Here is a 6,527-nt window from a genome sequence, read left to right on the forward strand (position 1 = left end):
ATGGGATTACACAATTTGAATATAACATTTCCAAAGATGTATTTTTGAAACATTTTTTTAAAAACAGTTTTATCAAGGAAATATGCTCATTCTGCCAGATATGCCATTCTCAGAGATGTAAACATGCTCGACTAAAACAGATTTTATAACCTGTTTCATTCTATGCTCATTCATGAAGTTTCTTCAGTATCTCAGAGCCAATTTTTAGAAGAACGCAATTAAGACAATGGCTAGTTTTATTTGCTGCTAAAGAGAAAGCACAAACTATTCTAAATGGACTGGTATATATTTCATGCAACTACTGAAAAAAAGAAGGATGTTTAAAAATAATATTAATACAAGCACTCTTTGAGGCAAAGCAACCTAAACTCCACTGACTAGGAATGTTAAATAAATAAATAAATAAATTAAATAAATAAATAAATAAAAACACGGGGCAAGTTTAAGATCCTAAATATATTTACAGAACAGCTCTATCTTTATTGTGCTTTCTCTATTATCTTCAGTATTTCTGAGTAGGGAAAAAATTACCACATCTTTATCTCACACTTTTTCATCTCTCATCACAACAGCCTTTCATCAGATTTGTCTCTCGTATGGACACCCTGAATCACACATGCCCAAAACTGAGTGTCCTATTAATGTCAGCTTCTCGCACAACAAAATGTATGTGCTGCACAAGCAGACCTCTTTCATCTCCTGGGAAACCAGACAAGAGCATAGCCAGGAGCGAAGACCTTTCAAGACACCAAGTGATGGTGAGATGTAAAGGAGGCAGTGAGCTGAGCATTTCCTTGGCTTCTACTCTACCCTTGGCACCACTCTGTACTTTCCTGGCTGGCAGACTCCGAACTTCTTCATGAAAATCATAGCAGACAAGGTCAGCTGTGTCCTTTGCCTTCTCTCTTCCCACTTGTCCATGGGGTGGATATTCCAGAGGAATGACACCTATCCCCTCTGATTGTAACAATGTTCATCACAAGTCACACTCAGCAATGAGCACAGAGTGCACCCTGTCATAGTACATGGTGCCGGCCAAACAACATCACCTTACAATATGCAATTTCACCCTGCTCAAGATGACCTCTCCTGCTGTCTGTGATCTGGTCAACTCTGATTCCTCCAATTAAGTGATCAGGACTGGCTATTTAGGCCCATCTTTGTCTAATTGTAGTTTCCCATTTGTCTCCCATGGCAGAAATTACCATGCACTTAATGTCTGCTAACATGTTGAAAACAAAGTTTTAAAAATCATTCTCTACACTTAAATCATTCCCGTACCCAAAGTGTCTTGTTGTTTTCTCCCTGGACACTCTGCCTTAACAAGATTTTTAGTCCTGGACCCAGGCCAACCCAGGTGAGATACTCCAAAGGCTTACCCACATTTATTTTCCTTGGAGATGATGGAGGTGATATTATTTTCACCTAATTTAATATATCTACTGTGTAAACAGTTACCTTTCACTTAGGCTCCCTCTTTAATTAACGTAATGAAACAGCCCTATCTACAGCACAACCCATATAAACTATTTTACACATCAATCTTAAGAGATTAAATATGTCTTAAAGTGCCTATTCTTCTCCATTGAGAGTATAAAGTCTGCACAACTGATGTGGTCTACCAATGCCAAAGGCTGAGGTTTACTTCCTTCTTATTTCCTTCACTCTAGGCAGCCTGAGATGCTTTTAATCCTTGGTGGACAGCCAAAGACATCTAGTGCTAAGAGTATGTAGGCACCCGTTCAGGCCATACCAAAGAGATGCTCCAGTGACTCCACATGGGAGGCAGTTACTACCCAGCTGGACTGCATATATGTGCCAGAGTTCACATAAAAACACATAGGGAACATCAGGTAACCATGGCTCCATCTTTTATTTATTTATTTATTTTTCCCTAATTGTCCAGATATCCCTGTTTCTTTAGCATTATCAGTGACAGTAGTTAATTGCTTTTTAATTGAGCCACTTCCTATCAGTACCTCTGTTACTCAACCTGTTAAAAAGCAAGTATGCTTTTTACTTTTTTTTTTAATAGTAGTAGTTGTATATGTGCCTGTTAGTGGACAGATAGTTATTTTTCTGCTTTATTTTGATTCCTGTAGTTATGTTTGGCAGATGTTTCTCATCTTTAAACAAAGCTATAGAGAATCATTATTTTCTTTTCAGTTGAGAGCTGAGTAAGAACAAGCTCAGCAGTGAAAGTGTGAGTGTATAACAAAGACCAGTCATCTTCTCCAAACAGAATAAAACTTGCTCTGATGAGGAAAAAAAAAAAGAGAGAGAGAGAGAAATCTATATGTGAACCAGTGGTAAACTCTTAATTTCTATTTCCCTAATAGCCTCCACAGAAGCTCAGGTTAACAGCAGGACAGCCTTGATCAACAGCATCCAACACCAGCTCTCAGAGGTGACTCAAAGACAGCATCAACAGCTCTGACGTTGGCTGCAGTTAAGGACAAGTAGGTCCCTTGGAAGATACCTGCCCAGTTCCCTTTCCCTGGACCACATGAGGCTCCAGCCACTCCTCTTGCTTCCACTACAAGTTCTTTACAAACTGTTTTGTGTCCTACAGAGCAATCATTGTCTCCACTTTGCACACTTCTGGAGGCAGGACACTGGACTGGAGCAGGCTGTTACTGAGTGAGTCTGCAGAGAAGAAAAGGTCATGTTGTTTCTCTTACATCTGGAACCATAAAGGATACGGCAGTCTTTGCTAGACACAGACTATGAAAGCATCCTCCCTCCAAGGCCATGCTTTGCTACTTTTTAACCTTCAGGCCCCAACTCCTTCTCAGAAACCAGTCTTCCCAAAGAGTCCGTGGGAAAGGAGTTCTGGATGGGCTAAATCTCAATGTCTGGGAACCCAAAGAGGTGGCAAGGCCCTGGAGACCTCATTAGGTATAAAATTGGGAACTTATATGGATTCAGAAGGAGGGCTGGTAAGTGTGAGGGAGAGAGGGAGGGAGAGGCATTCCTTGTCTGTATCTGTGACTGCACGCTTAAATCTAAGATAACACAACCTTTTGTACACTGCCCTGTAGTGAAATCTGGTATCCAGCCAGATGCAGACTGCTTTACCTCAACACCCCATTAGCAATATGAAAACACTGTAATGCTATATTTTTCAAGTGCACACCTTTTCTCAGAGTGTGAACCAGGCTTTGCACTAGCTGAATATTCAGCATTCCTATTGCAAAAGGAAGAAATTGCTGTAATTTATGTAACAAGTCAAAAGCTGTTTAAGAGTGTAGTAACAGTTCAGTCAAGGAAACAAAAATAATTACCAATTAAACAATGCAGCCTCAGCATACCAGAGAAGATTAGCAATGACTTCGTAAGAAAGAGAGGGCAATTCAGCAACTCAGGTATAGCTTCCTACCATCTAAAAAAGAACATGCATAAACAATACTAGTTACCATTCAAGAACCCTTCTGTTACAAAAAAAAAAAAAAAGAAAAAAAAAAGATATAAATTAAAGAGTTAAAACACATAACATGGGGGGCCTTGAATTGTAATTCTCTCCCACACCCCAGAGCAATAAAGCAGAGCTCTGAGCAGCACAGAGATTTTGAGAGCATCTCAGTCTCTGTAAGCTCTATCTCAGCCATGCTGCCTTTTGTAAAGACAGCAGTAGGGCAGTAATGATGAATCATGGAATCTGCATTGATGCACAGAAAACTGTGATACCCATGTCCCCAACATCAAATCACTGGGGTGAGCTGCGGACATGAATAAATTTTGAATTTTTCAATATAGTAGCAAGAAAATATCTCTATAATGAGAAATCTTGAAGTCTGACAGAGTGGTGTGGCAAAGGACAAGTACACTTCTATGGGGTGATATAAACAGGGTTATATGTAAGCTTGCAGATGTAGGTGAAGATCTTTCTCTCTTTTTCTTTCCAGTACTTGTTTCCACCCCACTAAATCTGATATTTCAGAAGGGAAGCACTAAGGACTCTGAAAGCGCCGTAACCATTTTGCATAGATTTTGCTGAGAACACAAGCTTTAAGATTCTTGCCCATGGCAAAATTAAATAGGCATGGTGGCAAAAAGAATACTCCGTTAAAGTAATGTTAAATTAAATGAGTACCTTAATTTAGTTGATTGGATTGGCAGAAAATGTTTTCCATTAGAAATCACTGATTCCCATTTCTGAAAATCAACAACATTAAATTATTACCTAGGAAGCTGGGATGAAACATTCAGACACAAAATGGCAGCTACCCTCCACAACTTTAAGAGCTTGTGTAATAGCCCAGAACACAAGTGCGTTACCCCCATTGTACACAACAGAGGAAAGGCTGAATTGCTGCTAGAAATGTCTGTCAGTTCCCAAAAGGCTTCTGAGTAAGAAAAGAGCTTTTAAGAAGTGAACAAGAAGAGGTCTCTCATGCTGTATTATTTCTTAGCATCCTGAACAACAACAATGAAACATCACATCCAGGGGGATGTTCAGATGTACTAAAATTGATTCCAGCTATCATAGTCCAAAAATGTGACTGTCAGTTCATGATAAGTCTCTACTGTAATGCCTCTTGTCTGGGAGGCCTCTTCCTTCCTACCTTCCATTTCCTTTTCCTGTCCTTTATTTGCTGTGCTTGTGATTCTATCACCTCAACTCAATTTTCTGTTACTTTGCTTGCAGGGGCAAATTGGCTTTTTGTCCTTCTGTTCTCTATCTTGTCAGTGTGTTTCCCCTGAGCTGCTGCATTTGCCACTTTATTTTTTTAGTGATATTAGCTTCAGTTGTTGCTTTGCTCCTTTTATTGCATAATCCAGTTTCTGACCCAGCAACATCTACCCTTTGTTGAAAGGAGTTTCTGTTTCACCTACTCTCTAAAGAAATGTCTCTGACTGCCTTCAATTGTTAGTAGATATTCTTTCAATCACTTAAGATTCTGTTTATCAAGACATATTTTCTCAAGCAATAGTAACCCAATCTGGTTTTCCTTGTCTCTCTGTTCTCTAGCTTCTACTTTATCTAAGTATCAGATGTCCTGTAAATATAAATAAATTTTACTTCTTCTTTGTTGAGGTTAAAACACTTAAATTTTTAGGTTAATCCAATTTATTCAACTAATAAATAGTTGAATAAAATATAGTCTGCATGAATGGCCAAAAGTATTCTTAAATTTTTAGTTTCCAGTGATTTCAATAAGTTCTACTTAGAAAGTCTGAAAACAAGCTTACACCACAAAATACTCTCTGATAAATCTTAGCAAAATTCTCCCTAAACTAGTGAGGACTAGGAGGGAGAAAAGGTGGAAACAAGCTGACCCCACTGCCCTTTTGAGAAGTCTGTCAAATTTCACTACTTTAATGATAACAAACCATTGCATTTTCAGATTGAATTACACCTGAGTAAACAGTAGCATTCCTTGCCAGGGCAAAATTCCTACTGATTTATTGACTGCTTCTTATAATAGGTATGTGTGGATTTTTTTGATAGATCACACTTTCTGTCAAATTTTCATAAATAAAATAACCTGATACTATTGCAAACATTAATCCCATACTATCTTAGATATTTACTTCTGTGAAAACCAGTGGAGTAAAACATTTAAAATACCCAGGTGCACAAATGGTTGAGCTTTATAATGAGATCTCTGAAAGAATAGAATAAGATATCAAACTAGAAAGGAGGCCAAGGAATTAAAATGACTCAAAGCTGAGATGCATTATAATATCCAGACTCTGATTATACAGATTACAATAAATAAATAACACTGAATAAATAAATAAATAAATAAAAATAATAAAAAAAAGCATGGATACAGATTTCATCTTTCAGTGCAAGCATTAGATGGGTTAGGAAGAAGAAACTCCTCCTGATGGAGGTGAGCCTGTATTTGTCCTTAGGGATTTCTTCCTCCTCTCTTTGATATATAAGTTATTGACCTCCAAAGCCAAGAGCTGATAGATCTGTGGAACTTACCCTCTGTCTTTCAATGAACATAGTTCAAGCATTAAACTGAAAGATTTGCAGGAAGAATGTCTTGGCACCTCCAAGGAAACAATAACTTTACAGACCACATGGCAAACCAAAAGTATCGAGTCCATCACAGTGCTAAGAGGATAGAAACATGTAGTGTGAAGGAAAGATAAGCAAAGTGGCAGAAAGAAGCACACATTTGATCTCAAAATGGATGGAAAACTCTAACGTTCAAGCAGACTGCTATGCTGACAGTTTTGCAAAAGACTTTGATGAGGTGACAATTTGCCTGACTGAAATGCTAAAGCTAAGCAACGTAAGCATTTTCTTCTACTATGCAACTACACTATTTGCGCCCATATAGGTTAGACTTTGCCATGTGGACTAGAGGTTGCCACAGGGCTGGAGGGACAGTGGGAAGGAGGAGAAAGATGTGATATGATTCCAACTTTACCAAGTGTTAATTACCTTAAATGTAAGTAGTCTTGTATTCTTTGTTGAATTTTCTTCATATTCAGGAATGATATAAAAGTCTCTGCCCTGCCTGTGAATGTACATGTTTCTGTAAAATTTTGATAACACATTATATTTA

The 6,527-nt window shown here is 38.2% G+C and overlaps 1 long non-coding RNA gene across 1 annotated transcript; it reads left to right on the forward strand.

Moving 5' to 3' along the window:
* Positions 1-633: 633 nt before the first annotated feature.
* Positions 634-3,341, forward strand: LOC125182994 (uncharacterized). The gene is made up of 3 exons (XR_007163956.2): positions 634-880; positions 1,671-1,853; positions 2,340-3,341. It is a non-coding gene; the product is annotated as an uncharacterized lncRNA (long non-coding RNA).
* Positions 3,342-6,527: the final 3,186 nt, after the last annotated feature.

This window comes from Anser cygnoides, chromosome 1, assembly GCF_040182565.1.
Source record: "Anser cygnoides isolate HZ-2024a breed goose chromosome 1, Taihu_goose_T2T_genome, whole genome shotgun sequence".
Classification (NCBI taxonomy): Eukaryota; Metazoa; Chordata; class Aves; order Anseriformes; family Anatidae; genus Anser; species Anser cygnoides.